The sequence below is a fragment of the Anolis sagrei genome, chromosome 4 (assembly GCF_037176765.1).
Source record: "Anolis sagrei isolate rAnoSag1 chromosome 4, rAnoSag1.mat, whole genome shotgun sequence".
Classification (NCBI taxonomy): domain Eukaryota; kingdom Metazoa; phylum Chordata; class Lepidosauria; order Squamata; family Dactyloidae; genus Anolis; species Anolis sagrei.
In genome coordinates this window covers 196,136,619-196,142,576 of record NC_090024.1, presented here as the reverse complement: position 1 = coordinate 196,142,576, position 5,958 = coordinate 196,136,619, and positions in this window count along the sequence as shown.

Here is a 5,958-nt window from a genome sequence, read left to right as displayed (position 1 = left end):
ATTTTTTCCAGTCTGATGGCCATTCTTGTGTTTTCCATATTTGCTGGCATATGGCATGCATCACCTTGACAGCATCATCTTTTAAGATTTTAAACAGTTCAGCTGGGATCCCGTCATCTCCTGCTGCCTTGTTGTTAGCAATGCTTCTTAAGGCCCATTCAACCTCACTCCTCAGGATGTCTGGTTCTAATTCATTCACCACACCGTCAAAGCTATCCTCGATATTATTATCCTTCCTATACAGATCTTCTGTATAGTCTCGCCACCTTCTCTTGATCTCTTCAGCTTCTGTTAGGTCCCTGCCATCTTTGTTTCTTATCATACCAATTTTTGCCTGAAATTTACCTCCAATGTTTCTAATTTTCTGGAAGAGGTCTCTTGTCCTTCCTATTCTGTTGTCTTCTTCCACTTCCAAGCATTGCTTATTTAAAAATAGTTCCTTATCTCTTCTGGCTAACCTCTGGAATTGCGCATTTAACTGGGCATATCTCCCCTTATCCTTGTTTTCTTTTGCTTTCCTCCTTTCTTGGGCTACTTCCAGTGTCTCAGCAGACAACCATTTTGCCTTCATGGTTTTCTTTTTCTTTGGGACGTACTTTGTTGCCGTCTCCTGAACAATGTCTCGGACTTCTGTCCATAGTTCTTCTGGGATTCTGTTTACTAAATCTAGTCCTTCAAATCTGTTCTTCACTTCCACTGAATATTCGCTAGGAATGTTAGTGAGGTCATATCTAATTGGTCTGTGTATTTTCCCTGATCTCTTTAGTTTTATTCTAAATTGAGCAATAAGAAGTTCGTGATCTGAACTACAGTCAGCCCCAGCTCTTGTTTTCACAGACTGGATGGATGTCCGCCACCTTTGGCTGCAAAGGATGTAGTCAATCTGATTTCGGTGCTGACCATCTGGTGAAGTCCATGTATAAAGCCGTCTTTTAGGTTTTTGGAAGAGAGAGTTTGTTATGCACAGCGAGTTTTCCTGGGAAAATTCTATCAGCTTGCGTCCCGCTTCATTTTGTTCGCCCAGACCATGCTTGCCTGTGATCCCAGTTGTCATTTGACTTCCCACCTTGGCATTCCAGTCTCCTGTAATGAAAATAATGTCTCTTTTTGGTGTATTATCCAGTAGGTCCTGTAGATCCTCATAGAACTGATCTACTTCTGCTTCTTCAGCAGCTGTGGTTGGGGCGTATATTTAGATCACTGTGATGTTGAAAGGCTTTCCTTGCACTCGAATTGAGATCATTCTGTCATTTTTTGGGTTGTATCCAAGCACTGCTTTAGCGAATTTCTTATTAATTATGAAGGCTACTCCATTTCTTCTATGTTCCTCTTGTCTGCAGTAGTAGATCTGGTGGTCATCTGATGTGAAGTGGCCCATTCCAGTCCATTTCAGTTCGCTGACCCCCAGAATGTCTATCTTTAGTCTTGACATCTCACCAATAACAACATCCAATTTGCCCTGGCTCATAGATCTTACATTCCAGGTTCCTATGGTGTGTTGATCTTTAGAGCATCGGATTCGTCGTTCACCTCCAGTACCGTCGGCCGCTAGCCTTCCTTTCGGCTTTGAGCTAGCTGCGTCATCACATCTGGTTGAACTTATCCTCTGCTCCTCCCCAGTAGCATTTTGGCCATCTTCTGACCTGGGAGTCCCATCTTCCAATGGCATACCGACATATCTCTGGTTGTACTGGTCCATTTAGTTTTCTTGGCAAGGATACTGGGGTGGTTTGCTGTTGCCTTCCCCAGGGATCACGCTTGGTCTGACCTCTCTGCCACGACCGTACCGTCTTGGGTGACCCTTCACAGTTTCGCTCATGACATCATTGAGGTGCTCAAGCTCCAGCGCCACAACAAGGCGGTGATCCTTTGCTGGAGTTCAAAATGGTAGAACTATGAAAATTCCCAGAACCTCTTATTCAACATGAGCCTTGCCAACAGCCAAAGGATTTGGCTAGAGGCAAGCATCTGAAGCCCTTGTGATGAGACTAGGAGGGAGGGGCCTGGGAAGGAGGTTATGCAGCTGGCCCCTCCCTCCTGCTTCAGTTGTTCATTCATTGATTATCACTCTCAGTCATCTTTTTCTCAACACTCATAAAGAACCAGGTCAGACAGTTAAGGATTGTCTTTATATGAAGAAAGGTGTGAAGCTTTGAAGTCAGAAGCCCGTTATTCTTCCTGGCAATGCTGATTCAACAAATCATTAACAATTTCAGAGAAATAATTAGGCTCTATCTTATCAGATACAATGTGGAGATAACATTTAATGACCAGCCTTCGATCCCACAAGGTACATTTTCCAAAGTGGAGTAAAACGAAGACGAAATACAAGACCTGAGGCAAGTCTGATATCAGTAATGTTGTTGCAGGAGATGAAGTAAGAGGTGGTGCCCCTTCCTTGTTCCACCTCTAGAAGGTGACTGGAATGACATTTGAATCTTTGATGCTGCTTCATCTATTTTGTGTTCATTTCCTAAGGGGAGCAGGCTTTAAGGAGGACCACTTATTTTAACAGAAAGAAAAACTAGTCCAGAAGAAAACACTGGTAGAATGATATTACAGCACCTCAGCATTGTTCATTCTGCCTAAAGCAGTGGTTCTCAATCTGTGGGTCCCCAGATGTTTTGGCCTTCAACTCCCAGAAATCCTAACAGCTGATAAACTAGCTGGGCTTTCTGGGAGTTGTAGGCCAAAACATCTGGGAACCCACAGGTTGAGAACCACTGACCTAAAGGAAGAGCTGGCCTTCACATATGGTGAGCACTAGCAGATGAAATGGAACGGTTTTTTAGTTTTGGCCTGGAAAACTGGATCTGCACCCATACTATAGAATTAATGCAGTCTGACACCACTTTATCTGCCATGGCTCAAGGTTATGGAATAATGGGAATTTGGTTTTACAAGATCTATAGCCTTCTCTACCAAACAGTGCTAGTATTTCATCAAACTACAAATCCGTGATTCAATAGCATTGAGCCATGGGAGTTAAAGTGGTATCAAGCTTCATTAATTCAAAAATGTAGATGTGTCCCACAACACCAAGGTTAAATCCCGTGGGTCAATGCTATGGAATCATGGAAGTGGTAGTTTATATGATGTCTTTAGCCCTCTATGCCAAATGGTGCTGTTGCCTCACCAAATTATAATTAAGGAAGAAGATAGTAGTAAAAAAAAAAACTGGATCATTTACATGTTTTAAAGCCTGGAGTTATCCTTCAAGGATACCTAGAAAATAGTTCTGTGTTGATAATAGTTTTTCAGGGCATACATGACTTTACAAGGCATACATGAGTCACCTTTGTGGAGAGAAAAAATGAGGTATAAATAAACATAATAATAAACATCATCCTTGTCGTCGTCATCATCATACATGATTTGAATACAATTAAATGCTTCATATACAAGCACCAAGATTTCTTTCCTAACCATGGATTCAAAAATTATTCAAAAGAAAGGAAAAAGGAGAGAAAGGAAGGTGCAGGATTTTTACTGCATGGTTCAAAGCTTGATTATGATAGACCTCAATGTTCTGTTCTGTAGGTATCACTGACATAATGGCAAACTCAGCTTCCCAAATTTGAATATTTTTATACAAATCTATGGCATGTACACACCTGGGATACTGGGAAGACCACTGGTTATGTTATTGTACAGATTAAAAAGCAGCAGCAGCAGCAGCAGCAGCAGCAGCAGCAACAACAACAACAACAACAACAACAACAGCAACAGCAACAAAAGACAGGAGCAGCTTCCCCCTAAAAATGTAATTACAGATCCTATAATTGTCCCTGTATCATCCTGGTTCTCATTTGCAAATCATTAATTTTAAGGCCTAAATTCTCCTCTGTGCCACACATAACACTCGTGATTTTTTTCTACTTCTTTTTGTTGTTAGCTGCATTACTCCTGAGTCAGTAATGCACAAAGGTTGACTTCTCCCATGAAGTTCCTTTTCAATATTTTTTTTTACTATTCTCTACTCCACCAAAACGAATGAATGAATTTAATTATAGTCTCAGACCAGGATTTTGAAACGTTAAAATATCAAAATCAGAGGGTTTTTAAACATTAAAAGCAGAAGTTCAAATATTAAAAGCAGAGAGTCCAGGATAAGCAACTAATGAATTTTGGCTTCATACATAACATTTAATTAAAATATGTGAATATAGATTGTCGAAGGCTTTCATGGCCGGAATCACTGGGTTGTTGTAGGCTTTTTCGGGCTATATGGCCATGTTCTAGAGGCATTTTCTCCTGACGTTTCTAGAGACATTTTCTCCTGACCTATGGCAAGCATCCTCAGAGGTAGTGATGTCTGTTGGAACTAGGAAAAAAGGGTTTATATATCTGTGGAATGACCAGGGTGGGGCAAAGGACTCTTGTCTGTTGGAGCTGGGTGTGAATGTTTGAACTGATCACCTTGATTAGCATTTGATTGCCTGGCAGAGCCTGGAGCAATCTTTTGTTGAGAGGTGATTAGATGTCCTTGTTTGTTTCCTCTCTGTTGTGCTGTTCTAATTTTAGAGTTTTTTAATACTGGTAGCCAGATTTTGTTCATTTTCATGGTTTCCTCCTTTCTGTTGAAATTGACTACACAGAGAAGCCATTGAAATCCACAAGCATGTGGACATAAAAAATTACAAACATCAATTCAACACTTTATAAAGTTAAAATATCACATATTAATAATATAAAAATTAATTAGAAGACCTTTAAATAGCACAACACAGCACTGAAACTGTATCTTAGCCAGTTTTTATAAGGCTTGTGGCAATTGAAAACAAGAATGCTTTCAATTTCTGACAGAAGATGAACAAGAACAGGGTTATTCTGGGGGGACATCAACAGTGTAGAATGAATTCAGTTTCATATCACTTTAACTGCCACTGCTCAATGGCATGGAATCATGGGAGTTATGGTTTCACAGGGTATTTGGCTTTCTCTGCCAAGGAGTGTTGGTACCTCATCATAATACAGTTCCCATTATTCCATATCATTGAGCCATGACAATTGAAGCGGTTCCAAAGGGCATTCATTTTACGGTGTAGATGCACCCTTCGTGCACTAAGGAGTTCCAAAGACTTGGAGGAACCGCTGAGAAGACCCTCTCTCTTGTTTCCACCAAACAAGCCTGGTGGGACAAAGAGGAGGCCCTCTTCAGATGATGGTAGAGCTCTAAAGGGCTCATATAATTCACAGTCCTAAAGCTACATAGGGATCATGGATACGAAATAGTCATGAGTACATAACTATAGATTATGCATTTGTAACTGTCCAACAAGATTCCAGCCCCTGAATATGTATGTAAAGAATAATTTTCAGGAACATTTTGGTATATGTGAATACTGGCCCCCAAAGGCGTACAAATCCAACCAATGTGTTAGTCTTCCCAATATGTTTTCCCAAGTGTTGGAAAACCCATATTTCAGTTGGGAAGTGAAATAACAGTCAGTCTTGTTTCCATCCCTAGTGTGCACACATGCTACATACCTAGGGCCCTTCCACACAGCCATATAACTCAGAATATCAAGGCAGAAAACCCCCTAATATCTGCTTTGAACTGGATTATCTGAGTCCACACTGCCATTTAACCTAGTTCAAAGTGGATAATGTGGGATTTTGTTCAGCTGTGTGGAAGAGGCCTTATTTACCATAGGAGTGTGCATGACTGCCATTCCAGTTCAGGTTCAAGAGGGTAAGGTTATGGTTGAGATCCATTTCCATGAACCTACTTCTCTCCCAGCTGATTTAAAGACTCAGATTTAATTTGATTCCCTTTTATGAGAACTTAAGCTGCCTAGCCAGACAGCAGAGGAAGTTCTTTTTTATGTGCCCACAGGTTCTTCCTCTTCTTTTAAATTAAGAACTTCATTATGTTACTGACTGCGGTAACTGAGGTAAGTAAAGCCAAGCTTGGTTGGGCTTCCTCTTTTTAATACGCAGTGTACTTTATTCATA